Here is a 19821-nt window from a genome sequence, read left to right on the forward strand (position 1 = left end):
TGACTGTGAGTTCTAGTGTGTTAAAGCAGCAGAGAGCTTTCTCACTGTTAGTAAAGAGACCTCTTTCTGAATAATTTGGCTCATTCAACATCTATGTGCTTAGAGTTCTGGAAGCTATTGCCATCTCTGCCCTTGCCACTGTTGCCACTGCTGATTCAGTTCTCTCAAGCCCTGCTCCAAGTTTTTTTATTTGTTTATTTGGTTGTTTTCCCAAGGTCCTCTCACCCTAGTAAGACAAACTTTTCCTGCTAACTTTCCAAGTTGTGCATGTTGAGAGGTCTGGGAATTGCCAGTGTTGCCACTAATTCAGATGTTTCAAGGCCTGTTCTTAGTATGCTAAGACCAGGGTTATGCTGTATTTCCACTATGGTACAATAAAACTTTCCTGCTGACCTAAGTTATCTGCAACTGGAAAATTATTCCACTTTTTCTTTTTGTGTGTTCTTATACTCTAAAATTTGTTTCCATTCAATATATAACGGTCATTGGGCAGGTTTTGGGGGAAAAATAAAGTGAGTCCCCAACTTTATTCTGATATCTTGACTCTGCCTCCTTAGTTAATTTGTAAGAAGTTAACTAACTTGTCTATGATCACATATCTAGATAGATGCTGAGATGAAGCTTTAATTAATATTCACATGATAAAATCCAATACCCATTCCATTTAAAAACACTTGAGAATATAGGAATAAATGGACTCTTCTTCAAAGAGTCAGTAGCATCTATTTAAAACCATCAGTAATTATCATATGTAATGGGGATGAACTGGAACCATTCCCAGTAAGATCAGGAATAAAACAAGTGGCCAACCATTATCACCATTACTATTTAATATTGTAAATATTGTAAATGCTAGCTTTGGCAACAAGAGATGGAAAAGAGATTAAAGAAATTAGAGTAGGTAATGAGGAAACCAAATTATCACTCTTTGCAGATGATAAGCTGATAACTTAGAGAATCCTAGGGAATCGATTAAAAAGCTATTAAAAATAATCCACAACTTTAGCAAAGTTGCAGAATACAAAATAAACCCAATTAAATCATCAGCATTTTTATACATCACTAACAAAATCTAAAAGCAAAAGGTACAAAGAGAAATTCCATTTTAAATAATTGGCAATAGGATAAAATATTTGGGAATCTATCTGCCAAAGGAAAGTCAGGAACTATATAAACAAAACTACAAAACACTTTCCACACAAATAAAATCAGATCTAAACAATTGGAAAAATATCAAGTGCTCTTGGATAGGTAGAGCAAATATAATAAAGATGACAATACTGTCTAAACTAATCTATTTATTTCCTGCTAAACCAATTAAACTCCCAAGAAACTATCTTACTGACCTAGAAAAAATAATTTAAAAAATTCACCTGGAAGAACAAAAAGTCAAGAATTTCAAGGGAACTAATGAAAAACAAAAAACAAATGAAGATGGCTTAGCTGTACCAGATCTAAAACTATAATATAAAGCAGTGGTCACCAAAAACATTTGGTACTGGTTAAGAAATAGACTAATTGATCAGTGGAATAGGTTAGATTCATAGGAAAAAGTCAATAATTATGGCAATCTAGTGTTTGACAAACCCAAAGATCCCTAATTTGGGGATAAGAATTCACTCTTTGACAAAACTTTCTGGGAAAATTGGAAACTAGTATGGCAGAATCTAGGAATTGACCCACACTTAACACCATACACCAAGATAAAGTCAAAATGGGTTCATGATCTAGACATAAGTAATGATGTTATGAATAACTTTGAAAAGCATAAAATAGTTTATTTCTCAGACCTTTGGAGGAGGAAGGAATTTATGACCAAAGAAGAAGTAGATGTCATTATTGATCACAAAACAGAAAAATTTGACTATATCAAATTGAAAAGTTTTTGAACAAACAAAACTAATGCAAAAAAAATGAAAGAGAAGCAATAAACTGGGAAAACATTTTTACAGTCAAAGGCTCTGATAATGGCCTCATTTCCAAAATATATAGAGAATTAACTCAAATTTATAATAGTTCAAGTCATTATTCAATTGATAAATGGTCAAAGGATATGAACAGACAATTTTCAGATGAATAAATTGAAACTATTTCTAGTTATATGAAAAGGTGCTCCAAATCACTGTTGATCAGAGAAATGCAAATTAAGATAATTCTGAGATACCACTATTCAGATTGACTGAGATGACAGAAAAAGATAATGATGAATGTTGGAGGGGATGTGGGGAAAACTGGGACACTGATATGTTGTTGGTGGAATTGTGAACGAATCCACTCATTCTGGAGAGCAATTTGGAGCTATGTTCAAAAAGTTATAAAACGGTGCATGCCCTTTGATCCAGCAGTGTTACTACTGAGCTTATATCCCAAAGAGATCTTGAAGAAGGAAAAGGGACCTATATGTGCAAAAATGTTTGTGGCAGCCCTTTTTGCAGTGACTAGAAAGTGGAAACTGAATGGATGCTCATCAATTGGAGAATGGCTGAATAAATTGTGGTATATGAAATGGAATATTATTGCTCTGTAAGAAATGACCAACAGGATGATCTCAGAAAGACTGGGAGAAAGTTACATGAATTGATGCTAAGTGAAATGAGCAGAATCAGGAGATCATTATACATGTCAACAAGACTATATGAAGATCAATTCTGATAATTGTTGCTCTCTTCAATAACGAGATGATTCAAAGCAGTTCTAATTGTTCAGTAATGAAGAGAGACATCCACACCCAGAGAGAGAATTATTGGAAATGAGTGTGGACCACAACATAACATTTTTACTTTCTGTTATTGTTTGCTTGCATTTTTGTTTTTTTTTTCCCTCAGGTTTTTTTTTCTTTCTTTCTCGATCTGATTTTTCTTATGCAGCAAGATAACTGTATAATTATATATACATGTATTGAATTTAACACATACTTTAACATATTTAACATATATTGGACTATCTGCCATCTACAGGAGGGGCTGTGGGGAAGGAGAGGAAAATTTAGAACAAAAGATTTTGCAAAGGTCGATGTTGAAATAATACCCATGTATATGTTTTATAAATAAAAAGCTATAATAATAATAATAATAAAAGAAAATATGGAGGAAGAGGCACAATATTTACTTTCCCTATCTCTGACCATCTGTGACCACCATAATAACTAATTGTCCCAAGTACAAAAAAAAAAAAATTAAGATTCACCTGAAGTGAAATGAGCAGAACCAAGAGATCATTATACATTTCAACAACAATACTATATGGTGATCAATTCTGATAGACATGGGTCTCTTCAACAATGAGATGTTCCAAACCAGTTTTAATTGTCCAGTAATGAAGAGAATCAGCTACCCACAGAGAGAGAACTATGGGAAATGAGTGTGGACTACAACATAGCATTCCACTCTTTCTGTTATTGTTTGCTAGCATTTTTGATTTTCTTCTCAGGTTTTTTTAACCTTTTTTATAGATCCATTTTTTCTTGTGGAGTGAGATAAGTATATAAATATGTATACATATATTGCACTTAACATATATTTTTAACATACTTAATTGTATTAGACTAACTGCCATCTAGGGAAAGGGCAGGTGGGAAGGAGGTTAAAAGTTGGAACAGAAGGTTTTGCAAGAGTCAATGTTGCAAAATTACCCATGTACATGTTTTTTAAATAAAAAGCTATTAAAAAAAAACAAAAGATTCACCTGAAACCTAGGACTCCATCCATTATGTCATCTAACTTCCCAGTCAATGAGACATCATTAAATGTTTTTGATCAGGGAAGTTACAGTTTGGTTTATTTTGATATATTTCTCAAAAATAAGAAGAAAATTTGGTATCTTGAGATGAGTTAAAAACTATTACAATAGTCCAAACTTAGACGTGAGTAGAATATAAACTGTGCTTATGAGAGAATAAGTGGAATAGTTGGTCTTTTAGAGATTTAATTAGAAAAGGGAAAAGTGTAATGAGGTTCAAATTAGTGTAAAAATGTAGTTATGTAAATTATTTTTTTATTTATTCTTTCTTTAGATTAGATTATTTAGTTTCCAATTAATTGTTGGTCTGTTTTTCCATGATCCTTTATTACATGTAATTTGTATTGCATCATGATCTGAAAAGGATGCATTTACTATTTCTGCCTTTCTGCATTTGATTGTGAGGAATTTATTTCGTAATATTTGGTCAATTTTTGAGTAGGTTCCATGTACCACTGAGAAACAGGTACATTCCTTTCTATCCCCATTCAATTTTCTCCAAAAGTCTATAATAATTAAGTTTTCCAAAATTGTATTGATCAAGAAGTTTTTTTTTTTAATTTTGTGCTTAGATTAATCTAATTCTGAGAAAGGGTTATTGAGATATCCACACTAGTAGAGTTTTGCCATCTATTTATTTTTGCAACTTAAGTTCTCTTTTAAGATTTTGGATCCCATACTACTTAGTAAATATATATGCATATACATATACATATATGTATGCATATATATTTAATATTGATGGATAATGAGTAATGGTACTATTTGGTAAGATGTAGTTTCCTTTCTTATCTTTCTTTTGCTTGGTATAAGATGAGGATTGCTATTACTGCTTTTTTTTTTTTTAAGTTCAGATGTAGCATAATATATTCTGCTCCAGCCTTTTATCTTTACTCTATATGTATCTCTCTTCTTCAAATGTGTTTTTTGTAGACAATATATTATAGTATTCTAATTATTAATTAACTCTGCTATCCACTTCAGTCTTATGGTAGAGTTCATTCATTTCACATTTACATTTAAGATTACTAGCTCTGTATTTCCTGCCATCCATTACCTCCATTTATACTTTCCTCTCTCCTTTCACGCTTTTCTTCCTTTTGCATCTGACCTTATCTCCCTCAATCTGACCTCCCTTTATTCATCCCCCATTTCTTATCTCTTACCCCTTCTACATATGTCCTCTCCCTTCTATTAGTCTATCTTTTTACTTTCTACTTTCCTATAGAATGAGATAAATTTATATATCAAACTACATCAGCATGTCATTGCCTCTTTAAGTCAAAGCTAATGAAATTAAGATTCAAATAATGCTCATCCTCTCCCTTCTTTCTTTCTACTGTAATACATCTTTTATGTCTCTTCATATACTGTATTTTATCCCATTTTACTCCCCTTTCCTCTTTTCCTAGTACAATGTTTTTTTCCATAATCACTTTCTTTTTTACATCATCACATTAAAGTGTGCTTATACATACATCCTCTGATTATGTATACTTTTTCTACCTGTTGTGACAAAGATAATAGTTCTCAAGAGTTACAAATATCATCATCCTATGTAGAGGTGTAAACATTTAACCAATTTTCTTTTTCTTATCTGCTCGTCTTTTTATGTTTCTTTTGCATTTTGTATTTGAAGATCAAATTATCTGTTCAACCTTGGTCTTTTCATCAGAAATGATTGAAAAATCCTCATTTCCTTGAATGTACATTTTCCCCACCCCCACCCCTGAAAGGTAATGCTTAATTTTGCTGGATAGTAATCCCTTATTTCCTTGAATATTCATTTCCCCCCTGAAAATTGCTGCTTAATTTTGCTAATAGTTATTTTTTGGTAGTAGCCCAAGGTACTCCAAAGGAGCACCCTTGTGAAGTCCTAGTAAAATTCTTCTACCAACCTCATTAGCATTTTCTTTAGCAAGTTGCCTTAAAAAATGTCTGTTACTGAATTTTCACCATTAGTTCATACAACAGCAGTCTGCAGACGTTCCACAAAATCAGCAAAGAGTTTATTTGGCCCTTGTGTTATTTTTGTGAAGGCTTCACCCTTATCGTTTTTATTGGGAAGAGAAGTCCATGCTTTGAAAACAGAAGCAGCAATTTGCCCATAAGCTGCTATGAGGTAATTAATTGGTACTAAAATTTCTGCATAAGAACCTACACCTGTTAGTTGGTCACAGGTGACTGGAAGATTAACTCCACTATGACTATTTTGTTGGACTTGTATCCTACAGAGCTCACTATATCAGAAATCCACAAGTTTTGTCCAGGTTCTAAGCATGTCCTTGTTATAGATTTCCAGTACCTAGGGACTTCATAAGCCAAAATCTGTAATATCATCTTAACATAAGCTGATGTAGCCCCATAAAGAGTGCAAGCCTTTTCAGGTCTTTGAAGATTTCTATATCAAAAGGAGTGTATCTTCTACTTTCTTAATCTGAAGAGTCAATCTGTTGAATCACAGGATCAATTTCCAGTTGGAAATCACCTAAATCTTGGCCTTCTTTGGTGGCTTTAAGTACTGTCTTTTGTAATCTAGTCATAGGAGGGGGTGATTTTTTGGGGGGAGATGCTTATGATGTCACTGCCCCTCCCACTATTTCTCCCTCCTCCATCCCAGAAGGTGAAATTGATGGGGGCATGTGAAGAACCAGTTCCTTTTTAGGCAGGGGTGAAGTTGCTTTGTGAGAGGGAGAATCCCCTGCCCTTCACCATGCCCTGCACCACACCTTTCATCCTCACTTAACTCCTCATGCCCTCTGGTGATATTGCTTTTAATCCCTCCTTTGTCCTCCTCATTTTGCTCACACTTCCTCATCTGGCCATTCTTAAATTTTTCTCTTTTCTATAACTTGCAGGATTCTTCAAGGCCAATTGTATTATGTTGTATGTATAGAATGTCTCCTTGGAAATTGAATGAGGACCTTTATCATTGTAGTATTCACATAATTGTTGTCCTACTAGCTTCCATTTATCTAGTGCTATCTCCTCTTCCTTTAAAATCCAAGGGGATGTGTGTTCTAATGTACCCAAGAGTCTAGTGATCTGCAACTGAGTTACAATTAAACCTTGTCCCTTGATCATCTTAAGTATGCTTTCTATAGTGTCCCCTTGGGGGGAGGGGGTGTGGGGCTGGGGCTGGGGCTGGAGGAGAATCGTTTCCCAATATCTGCCCCATTTCAGCTACAAAAGGTTATTAGTTTAACCCTTAACAAAGTAAGTTCCCTGTTTGTCTATTCAAATTGTCTACTCACCCTATTTCTGGGTCACTGGAGACTTCTTCAGTGAAGTTAGGGTCCTCAGGTCCCATGCTCAGGCGCCAAATGTGATGACCGCACTAACACCCAGGACATCTTAGAATCAGGTGGAGTCAGGATAAGCAAAATTCCTTATCCTGATTCCGCCTGATTCTAAGATGTCTTGGGCAAAATTCCTTAGTCTTTATTCTTGGCCTTGGGGTAGAAGTGAAGGGGATAGAAGAGAATTTCTGCAACCTCCTTCTTCCTCATTCACCACAAAAAGTGACTCTGGCTAGTCTTACTCCAGCCCCTAGTCCCTCCTACAATCCTCTGTATACACCAATCATTGAGCCAGCACAGGATAGTGGGAAGGGCCATTTTCCAAGCATATGCCCATAGAGTATTGTTCAATCAGTAGTTAGCCTCAAGTGCTCGGCTGTCCTGACTTCAGTGCATGGACTGAAGAATTTCACCCCTCTACAGTGTTCAATAATGATCTCTAGTTTTCTTTGGTCACAAATGCCTTCCTCCTTCACAGGTGAGAGTTAAACTATCCTATATTCTTCTCATTTATTTATAATCTCATTCTTTATGCCTAAATCATGAAGCCATTTTGGTCTTCTTGGTGTACAATGTTAAGTGGGGGTCAATGCCTAGTTTCTGCCATACTAGTTTCCAATTTTCCCAACAGTTTTTCTCAAATAGTGAATTCTTATCCCAAAAGCTAGGGTCTTTGGGTTTGTCAAACACTAGATTGCTATAGTATTGACTATTTTGTCCTGTGAACCTAACCTATTCCTCTGGTCAAGTAGTCTATTTCTTAGCCAATACCAAATGGTTTTGGTGACCACTGCTTTATAATATAGTTTTAGAACAGGAGCAGCTAGTCCATCTTTATTTGATTGTTTTTTTCATTAGTTCCCTTGAAATTCTTGACATTTTGTTCTTCCAGATGAATTTTTTGTCATTTTTCTAGGTCATTAAAATAGTTTGTTGGAAGTCTGATTGGCATAGCACTAAATAAATAGATTAATTTAGGTAATATTGTCATCTTTATTATTCACTTGATCTATCCAAGAACACATAATATATTTCCACTTGTTTAGATCTGGCTTTATTTGTGTGGAAAGTGTTTCATAAATTTGCTTATATAGTTCCTGACTTTCCTTTGGCAGATAGATTCCTAAATATTTTAGACTATCAACAGTTACTTATTTATTATTATACCTTTTTATTTACAAGATATATACATGGCTAATTTTTCAGCGCTGACAATTGCAAAACATTTTGTTCCAATCCCCCCGCCCCTTGTCCCCACCTTCTCCCTCAGATGGCAGGTAGACCAATACATGTTAAATATATTAAAGTATGTATTAAATAAACTATATGTATACATATCCATACAGTTATTTTGCTGCACAAGTATCAGACTTTGAAATACTGTACAATTAACCTGTGAAGGAAATAAAAAATGCAAGCGGACAAAATAAGATGGATTGGAAATGCTATGTAGTGGTTCAATTTTTTTTCCCTGGCTGCTTGTAGTATTTTTTCTTGGTCTAATAGTTCTGGAATTTAGTCACAATAATTCTTGGAGTTTTGATTTTGGGATCTCTTTCAGTAGGTGATCGATGAATTCTTTCAATATCTATTTTGCCTTCTGTTTCTATAACATCTGGACAGTTCTCTTTGATGATTTCCTGGAAAATAGTGTCTAGGCTGTTTTTCTCATCCTTATTTTCAGGGGAATCCAATAATTTTTAGATAATCTTTCCTAGATCTATTTTCCAGTTCTGTTGTTTTGCCAAGTAGGTATTTAACTTTTTTCTTTTTTTCTTTTTTCTTTCTTTTCTTTTCTTTCTTTCTTTCTTTCTTTCTTTCTTTCTTTCTTTCTTTCTTTCCTTTCCTTTTTTTTTTTTTTTTTGGTTTTCCTTGACTAATTCTTGGTGTCTCCTCAAATCATTCATTTCCATTTTTTAATTTCTTTTTGTAATTGTCAATTGAATTTTTAAATGAGTTGTGCTTTTTTTTTCTATAGGATTTTTTTCTATTTCACCAATTTTATTTTTTAAGGAGTTATTTTCTATTTCTAGTGCGCTAATTCTATTTTTCAGGGAGTTGATTTCTTTTTCCACTCTGTCTTTTAATGAGTTACATGTCTTAACAAACCCCCCTTGCAAAGCTTCCCTTTCCTTTCCCCATTTTTCTTTTAAGAGGCTTTTTAATTTCTTCTATAGGAGCCTTATGTGGTGGGGACCAGATCATATCTATCTTTGGGTTTTCATCTAGAGGCAAACTGTTTTTAGCCTCTTCCGGGTTTGAAATCTGCTCTCTTTCAGTATTGAAGCTATCCATATTTAGAGCCTGCTTTGCCTTTTTACTCATTTTAACAACAACAACAACAACAACAACAACAACAACAATAACAACAACAACAAAACTGCAGTCTGCTTTTGGGGCAATATGAGATTACTGAGCTTCCTCAACAGACAACAAGAAGTAGCAGTGAAGTGGCAGTGGGACAGCAATGGCTGTGCTGGGATTAGTGCTTGCTCAGTGAGATTGTGCTGAGTCCCTCCTATTGCTGGGTGGGTGTGGCCAGGCCCTGACAGACTTTGGCATTTTGATATTATAGTCTTTACCCTTTGTAGTTATAGCTTCTCTACTGATCTAATGGCTTGCTGTCAAGACTGAGTAGCCAACACTGTGGTAAAGTTCTCTCTGCAAATTTTCAGTTAGAGAAGACCACACCCTGAACCTTTTGGTCTGCTGAGCATGAGCTGTTTTCTATGCTCTCACTGCCTACATGCCTGCATCTGTGCCTGGCCTAGCCCCATTCCATCCTCACATTCAAGCAAAAATAGACTATTTTGGGGGAATTTCGAGATTATCCTTTGTTGGTAATGTGTTGTACTCCCAATGATCCTGGATTTTGACAGTCAAGTACCAATTCTGAGTCTGAGTTTTGTGAAAAAAAAAAATAGTTTGAAAGTAAAGGAGAGCTCAGAAAAGCGTGTGTGTCCTCTACACCATCTTGGCTCTGTCCCCTGAATCATACTTTTAACACATATTCAATCAATAAACAGTTCTTTAAGTATACATTTAATTATTCACTCCTTTCTCCCACTCCCTTCCCCAAGCAATCCAATATGTATTATACATGTTAAAATGTATATTAAATTCAATATATGAAAACATATTTATACAATTATCTTACTGCATAAGAAAAAACAAATGAAAAAGGAAAGAAAATGAAATGACTAAGAAAATAAAATGCAAGAAAACAATAACAAAAACAGTGAGAATATTATGTTGGGATCCACACTCAGTTCCCACAGTTCTCTCTTTGGATGTAGAAAGCTATCTTCATCACAGGATTATTGGAACTGACCTCATTCATCTCATTGCTGGAAAGAGTCACTTCCATTAGAACTGCTTGTTGTATAATATTACTGTTGCCTGTACAATGATCTCCTGGTTCTGGTCATTTCACTTAGAATCAGTTCATGCAAGTCTCTCCAGGCCTCTCTAAAATCATCCTGCTGATTGTTTATTATACAACAATAATATTTCATAAAATTCATATATTATAATTTATTCAGCCATTCTTCAACTGATGGGTATCCACTCAGTTTCCAGTTTCTTGCAACTACAAAAAGGGCTGCTACAAACATTTTTGCACATATTGGTCCCAATAGAAATATAGGCCCAATAGAAATTAAATCAAAGGGTATGCACAGTTTGATAACTTTTGAAGCATAGTTCCAAATTGCTCTCCAGAATGGGTGGATCTATTTTCAATTCCACCAACAATGTATTTAGTGTACCAGTTTCTCCACATTGCCTCCAATATTTCCCATTATCTTTTCCTGTCATCTTATCTAACCTCAGAAGAGTATAGTGGTGTCTCAGAGTTATCTTAATTTTCATTACTCTGATCAATAGTGATTTAGTGCATCTTTTCATATGATTAGAAATTGTTTTAATTTCTTCATCTGCAAATTGTCTGTTCATATCCTTTGACTATTTATCAGTGGAAGAACGGCTTGAATTCTTATAAATTTAAGTCAATTCTCTCTATATATATTAGAAATGAGGCCTGTATAAGAACCCTTAAGTGTAAAAATGTTTTCCCAGTTTATTGCTTCCCTTCTCACATTGTCTGCATTAGTTTTGTTTGTACAGAAACTTTTTAAAATTAGTATAATCAAAATTGTCTATTTGTTGTTTAGTTTCAAGTTCTAGTATTTACTTGGACACAAATTCGTTCCTTCTCTACAATCTGAGAGGTAAACTATTCTATGTTCTAATTTGCTTATAATATCACTCTTTATGTTTAAATCATGAACTCATTTCAACCTTATTTTGGTATGTAGTGTTAGGTATTAGTCAATCCCTGGTTTCTTTGATACTAGTTTACAATTTTCCCAGTGGTTTTTGTCAGAGAGCCAGTTCTCAATCCCAAACTGCTATCTTTGGGTTTGTCAAACACTAGATTGCTATAGGTATTGAATATTTTGTCTTGTGATCCTAAAGTATTCCACTGATCAACAACTCTGTTTCTTAGCCCGTGTCAAATATTTTTGATGACCACTGCTTTATAATATAATTTTAGGTCTGACACTGCTAGGTCACCTTTTTTCATTTTTTTATTTATTAATTCCCTTGAAATTCTTGAACTTTTGGTCTTCCAGATGAACTTTGTTATTATTTTTGTAGGTCTGTAAAATAATTTCTTGGGAGTTTGATTGGTATGGCATTAAATAAGTAGATTAATTTAGATAGTATTATCATTTTTATTATATTCTCTTGGCCTACCAATGAGCACTTGATTTTTCCCAAATGATTAGATCTGACTTTTTTGTGTGGAAAATGTAGTTCCTAACTTTCCCTTGGCAGATAGATTCCCCAATATTTTATACTAGTGACAGCCATTTTCAATGGAATTATTTTTTTGTATCTCTTCCTACTGAAATTTATTTTATGTCTAAAAATTCTGATGATTTATCTGGATTTATTTTGCGTCCTATAACTTTGCTAAAATTATGAATTTTTCTGTTAGTTTTTTAGTTGATTCTCTAGGGTTCTCTAAACATACCATCATATTATCTGCAAAGAGTGATAATTTGATTTCCTTATGACATATTCTAATTCCTTTAATCTCTTTTTCTTCCCATTATTGTTAAAGCTAACATTTCTAATACAATATTGAATAATAATGATGATAGTTGGCAATGTTGTTTCACTACTGATCTTATTGGGAATGGTTCTGGTTTGTCCCCATCATATATGAGTCTTGCTCATGTTTTTAAATAAATGCTATTGACTGTTTTAAGTAAAAGTCAAGTTATTCCTATATTCTATAGTGTTCTTAATAGGAATGGGCATTAAATTTTATCAAATGCTTTTTCTGCATCTATTGGGATAATTATATGATTTTTATTATTTTGATTATTGATGTAGTTGATTATGCTAATAGTTTTCTTAATATGGAACCAGCCCTGCATTCCTGAAGTAAATCTTAGTTGATCATAGTGTATTATCCTGTGGAGGACTTTCTGTAATCTTATTGCTAATATTTTATTTAAGATTTTTACATCAATATTCATTAGGGAAATTGGTCTATAATTTTCTTTCTCTATTTTTATCCTAACTGGTTTAGCTATCAGCATCATATCTGTGTCATAAAAAGAATTTGTTAGAGCTCCTTCTTTCTCTATTTTTTCAAATAGTTTATATAGTGTTGGAATTAATTGCTCTTTAAATTTTTAGTAGAATTCCCATGTAATTCCATGGCCCTGGACATTTTTTCTTGGGGAATTAATTAATAACTTGTTCTATTTCTTTTTCTAAAATGGGACTATTTAAATAATTTATTTCCTCTTCTGTTAACTTGGACATCTGTAGTTTTGTAGATATTACTCCATTTCACTTGGATTATCAAATTTGTTGGCATATAGTTGGACAAAATAACTCCTAATTATTGCTCTAAATTCCTCTTAATTAATGGAAAGTGCTCCCTTTTCATTTTTGAAACTAAAAATTTGATTTTCTTCTTTCCTTTTTGTAATCAAATTTATTAAAGGTTTATCTATTTTGTTGGTTTTCATCATAAAACCAGCTCTCAGTTTTAGTTATTAATTTAATTATTTTCTTATTTTCAATTTTATTAATATCCTAAAGTTTTGTATCCTAATACATGGTCATTTTTTGTATAGGTTACATGAACTACCAAGAAAAAAATAAACTTATTTCTGTCTCTATTCCATTTTCTCCAAAGATCTATCCTACTTAATTCTTCTAACATTCTGCTTACCTCCTTAACTTCTTTCTTATTTATTTTGTTGTTTATTGTGTCTAGGTCTTAGAGAGAAAGTTTGAAATGCCCCAGTAGTATAGTTTTGCTTTCAATTTCTTCTTGCATCTCTTAACTTCTCCTCTAGGAATTTGGATGCTATAACACTTGATGTATATCTGTTTAGTATTGATCTTGCTTCATTATGTATAGTATTCTTTAGCAAGATATATTTTCTTACTTTATCTCTTTTAATTAGATCTATCTTTGCTTTTACTTGATCTGAGATTAGGATTGATACTCTTGTTTGTTTGTTTGTTTGTTTTCTTTACTTGAAGCATAAAAAATTCTGCTCCAGACCTTTACCTTCACTCTGTATGTATCACTCTGCTTTAAATGTATTTCTTGTAAACAACATATTATAGGATTCTGTCTTTTAATCTAATCTGTTATCCACTTCCATTTTATGAGAAAATTCACCCCATTCACATTGATAGTTAAAACAACTAATTTTGTATTTCCCACCAAATTATGCTTTTCTCTTTCCTTTTTCCCTTTCCTTCCTCCCCAGTATTTTGCTTCCGATCACCTCTTGTCTCAAGCACTCCCCCTTTTATAGCCCCTCTATCTTTCTTAAACCTTTCCCCTACTATTTGTGTTTTCCCTTCTATTAGCCTACCCATTTCCTTTTCCTTTCCCCTCCCACTTCTCTTTAAAGTGAGACAAGTTTCTCTGTGAAACAAAATTTGTCTAATATTCTCTCTTTGAGCTAAAACTGATCAAAGTAAGATCCATACAATGTTCATCCTCCTGCCTTCTTTCCCTCAATTATAATAGGTTTTCTTTGCCACTTCATAAGATGTAATTTACTTTATTTTACCTCAACTTTCCCCTTTTTCCAATACAACCTCCTTTCCCCCTCTAGTTTCTTTTTTATATTATAACACTAAAATCAAATTATATCTGCACTCTGTATGTATACCTATAACAGAGATATAGTTTTCAAAATTCTTTTCTTTTTACTTTTTTTTATGCTTCTCTTGAGTATTCTCTTGAGAATACTCTCTTGAGTATTTGGAAGGCAAATTTTTTGTTCAGCTCTTATCTTTTCATCAGAAATAAATGAAATTCACCTCTTTCATTGAATGTCCATCTTCTTCCCTGAAAGAAAATGCTTACTTTAGCAAGGTATTTAATTCTTGGCTGAATTCCAAGTTTCTTTGCCTTTTGGAATGTCAGATTCCAGGCCCTTTAATTCTTTTAGTGGAAACAATCTTTATTGTGGACCCTAGGTATTTGAACTGTTTCTCTCTGGCTGCTTGTAACCTTTTTTCCTTGGTCCAATAGTTCTGAAATTTAGCTATGATATTTCTTGGAGTTCTCCTTTTGGGGTCTTTTTCAGGAGGTGATTGGTAAATTCTTTCAATGGCAATTTTACTTTCTGATTCTAGAACATCAGGACAATTTTTTCTTGGTGATAATGTAAAATAATATCTAGTTTTTTTTTCATAATGACTTTTAGGAAGTTCAATAAGTCTTATATTGTCTTTGCTACATCTATTTTCCAGGTCAGTTGTTTTTCCTAGGATATATTTCATTTTTTCTTTTCTTTTGTTTTGTTTGACTGATTCTTGAAGTCTTATTGAGTTATTCACTTCTATTTGATCAATTCTAATTTTTGATGTCATATTTTCTTCACTTCCCTTTTTTTTAGCTCCTTTTGTATTTAGCTGATTGAATTGTTTTGTTCATTGTATTTTTTCCCCACTTTACAAATGATGTTTTTCAACAAATTGGTATATTTTTCATATTTGTTTTTTAAGGAGTTATATGCTTTTGCCCTTTCAACAAATCTATTTTTAAGAAGTTTTCTTCAGATAATTTGTTTTTTCCTTTTCCATACCTTGTTGCAAAGATGTCATTTCCTTGCCCCATTTACTTCTACTCCCTTTTTAAGATCCTTTTTGAAATTTTCCAAGAAAGCATGGTGAAAAGGAGACCAGCTTATATATCCTTTTGGATTTCATTTGATGTTGATTGACCTTTAGAAATCTCAGGCTTTGAGGTCTGTTCTCTCTCTTCATAAAAGTTGTCTGTGAGGGGATGTGGGAAAACAGGTAAACTAATACATTGTTGGTGGAATTGTGAATACATCCAACCATTCTGGAGAGCAATTTGGAACTATGCTCAAAAAGTTATCAAACTGTGCATACCGTTTGATCCAGCAGTGTTACTACTGGGCTTATATCCCAAAGAGATCATAAAGAAGGGAAAAAGACCTGTTATGTGCACAAATGTTTGTGGCAGCCTTCTTTGTAGTGGCCAGAAACTGGAAACTGAGTGGATGCCCATCAATTGGAGAATGGCTGAATAAATTGTGGTGTAAGAATATTATGGAATATTATTGTTTTGTAAGAAATGATCAACAGGATGATTTCAGAAAGGCCTGGAGAGACTTACACGAACTTATGCTGAGTGAAACGAGCAGGGCCATGAGATCATTATATACTTCAGCAACAATACTATATGATGACTAATTGTGATGGACCTGGCCATCTTCAGCAATAAGATCAACCAAATCAGTTCCAATGGAACAGTAATGAACTGAACCAGCTACGCCCAGTGAAAAAATTGTGGGAGATGACTAAAAACCATTACATTAAATTCCCAATCCCTATATTTTTGCTCACCTGCATTTTTTATTTCCTTCACAGGCTAATTGTACAATATTTCAGAGTCTGATTCTTCTTGTACAGCAAAATAACGGTTTGGTCCTGTATACTTATTGTGTATCTAATTTATATTTTAATATATTTAACATCTACGGGCCATCCTGCCATCTGGGGGAGGGAGTGGGGAGATGGAGGGGAAAAACTGGAACAAGAGGTTTAGCAATTGTCAATGCTGTAAAGTTACCCATACCTATAACCTGTAAATAAAAGGCTATTTAAAAAAATAAGTTATTAAAAAAAAGTGTCTGTGGTCAGAGTTTTTTTTTTTTTTTTTTTTTCTTTTTTTCTTTTTTATTCATTTTTTAAGGAGCTGATGACTGCTCTAAAGGCTAAGGAGCAGCACATGCTTATGTTCTGGGACCAGTGTTTCTGACTGACTTCAGGTGCTGGGTTATCTTGGCCAGGTGCCAAATTCTTCCAGGGCTCAGCAGTTTACAATTTGCCTTTTGTAATTGCTTTTGGGTGATTTTACAGGAAATCTGCTAACACCTGCTTGCATTCAGGACAAAGTTGAGTAACAGCTTCCCAAAAGATTCCAGGTGCATGAAAACTGCACACTCCACCCCAGTCATTTTTCCTGAGTTCCCTGTGCTGAGGTCTAGGCTTGGGAGATCTCCCTCTGCCTGTTTGAAACAGACCTGTTCTGAAGTTCTTCCAAGTTATCTTCTTCTGCGAGTGTGTTGCGCTCCAGATATTTGTGGGTTCTGTCACTACAGAACTAGTTTAGAGGCTTAATCTACTGTTGGTTTGAGAGAAGGTGAGAGGAGGTCACAGAAAGTCATGTCTGCTCTCTGATATCTTCAATTTGTTCATTATTAATGATGTAAAGTTTAGAGATATAATTTTTCCTATTGTGACTTTTTTGCTGATATCCCAATGATTTAGAATGCTTTATTATTGATTTAATTTTTTAAAATAAAATTCTAATTAGATTATGTGTTGTAAATAATGTTGCACTTAAAAGACAGGAAGAAATTGTTCAAATTTTGCCTCAGATGCTTTCTTACTTCCAATATGAATTTTATAAAAATCACTTAATCTTTTTCAACTTTTTTCTCTTCATTTGCAAAATAATTATAATAATGATATCAACATTACACATTTGATGTATAGAAAAACGTGAGATAACTTGAATATTTGTTAAATCTTAAAACAATACATAGAAACCAAATTTGTTGTTCCTTATTCTTTAATTTTCAAATTTGTAAGCACTAATTTGTATTTAAATATGGATTCTTTCTTCAAACTATTTTTATAAATTCTAATTTAAATTAGGTTGTGGTCAATAAAGGATGAACTTATTTTTCTGCTTTTCTGTGTTTTTGATTTTTAATGCCTTAGAACCTCATTACTTTTATAAATGTGCCACATAAATTAGAAATTAGAAATATTATTTATTATTTTGATTCACATTTCTAATCATGATGTTTATTTTAATAGTTCTCTAAGTTCACACATAATCAGTATGCTGTAATGATGATATTACAATAAGGTATATAAGGGCCAACAAGGACTGGAAGACATAAATTTTATCTTTGATCAGACTGGGAGTTGAAGGAGGCAATAAATACTTTGGACTTTATTCCTGACTATTCTCTTGTTGTTTATCCTACTGAGATCAAGGTCTCAAGGCCTTCCAGAAAGCTAGCCCGAAGATTACAGTCTATCATAACTATTTTTTGTAAATTTTTGTTCAGGCACTTGTTTTTCTTGTATGAAAATGAAAGAAACACACAGAGGTATCTAGTAATTATGGTTTTATTCTCTATTTCTTCATTCAATTTAATGAACTGTTCCTTTAAGCCATAGGACACTATATCATTCAAACCATTTACATTAATCAGTGATATCTTATTATATATGATGCTCTTATGAATAATATAATTCTTTTGCTTATTAACTTTCATTTCTATTTTTGCCATTACTTTGTTTTGAGACTATATTTGCTAACACCACTTTGCTTTTTTTTTTCATTTTCAATTCACCTGATTCAAAATAAATTCTGTTCTAAAGCTTAATTTTAACTTTGTATGAATCTTATATTTCTAACTTGTTACTTTTGTAATAAGTACTAGTGATGAGGAACAGTATGCAATGCCCATCTGGAAGAAGCTAAGAATTCTGCTTCCAAAAAAAAAAGAATGATGCAATGTAGTCCTTTTTGACAATTTTGAGATTTGCAAACCTTTGGCATCTGGGTCCAGGCAGCTAACCATGTGATGAGGGGGAAAACATAGTTTGGCTACAAAGTGAGAACAGTGGTCCCTTAGTGTATTCCAAAGGCATTAATCATCTAGGGCCAATATCTTGGCTGGCTTATATTGAAGAAAGCAAGTACTAATCTCTTCATGGAGAGAGGTGTCAGAAAGCCTTATCTTCATGCCAGAACCACCAAATGAAGCCAAGATTCCATGGTCCTGCTGTTGCTTCAGTATCTATTATGTCTATGCATTTCTAATTTTAGCATGTGGAGACCAAAGATAAGACCTTGTGACTTTTGAAAGGCCAGGAGAGAGATCCCACAAAAGTGCATGTTAGAATTTGGTGGAAATCATATAGTAAAGAATAAAGCCTTTTGAAATCTAATAGCCCCAGCAACAGAGATGCAGGTACCAGCTAAGCTATATTTGTAGGTGAATTTAATACAATAGATGTTATTCCAAAAATGCATTATGTTTGAACTCTGTTTTTCTCAAAAATTAGTTTGCTCCTAAGTTTCTTGGAAATTATGTATGCATAATTCTGTTCCTGTGACAGCTTTGTGAAAAACTAGTTAATGTTTGCAAGAACTGGATATTATTCACTGGTTGCTGGGGGAAGGTAATCATAATAGAATGGGGACTCTAAATGATAACATTAAGGAAGCTACTGAAACCTCAAAAGAGGACTCATGGAATTTTAAGGGCAAAATGGAGCCAGCCCCATTATGTGGGAATAAGACTAGAGTCATTGCTACACTGCAAAAAATTGTTAGGTTCTGATTTTTAGTCTAAACTACTGGTTTTCACTCTTCTATGTCTTTTATAAGTGTGTATGTTACATACATACTTATAGTTATATATTTTTATTCCCTTCAAATCATTCCATGTTGTATCATATCACATTATCTTAAACAGTTTCCACTTTTTTGTCTTTCCACATCTATTTCATGTTTTTATGGTCTTTTTTTAGATATTGTAGTTGTTCCTAATTTTCCTTTCAAAATCCTCTTAGGGAAAAATTGTATACTATTTAAAAAAAAATTTCTTCTTTTTTTTATGAAAACTTTTATTTTCAAAATATATGCAGAAATAATTTTGAACATTTACCCTTGAAAAACACTGTTTCAATTTTTCCCCCTTCATTCCTTAAGCCCCTTTCCTAATCAGTAAAAAACATAATATATGTTAAACTTGCAATTCTTCTAAGCATATTCTCACAATTATCATGCAGAACAAGAAAAATCAGATCAAAAAGGGAAAAAAATGAGATAGAAAACAAAATACAAGCAAACAATAACAAAAAAATGAAAATACTATGTTGTGATCCATACTCAATCCACACTTAGCATCAGTTCATGTAAGTTTTTCTAAACCTCTCTGAAATGATTCTGCCTATCATTTCTTATAGAACAATAATATTCCATACCCTTCATGTACCATAACATATTCAGCCATTCTCCAATGGATGGGAATCCATTCAGTGTCCAGTTTCTTGCCACTGCACAAAGGACTGCCACAAACATTTTTGTACATATGAGTCCCTTTATCTTCTTTATGATCTCTTTGGGATACAAGCCCAGTAGAAACATTACTGGATCAAAGAGTATGTACAGTTT

Source organism: Sarcophilus harrisii, chromosome 4, assembly GCF_902635505.1.
Source record: "Sarcophilus harrisii chromosome 4, mSarHar1.11, whole genome shotgun sequence".
In the NCBI taxonomy this organism is placed as follows: Eukaryota; Metazoa; Chordata; class Mammalia; order Dasyuromorphia; family Dasyuridae; genus Sarcophilus; species Sarcophilus harrisii.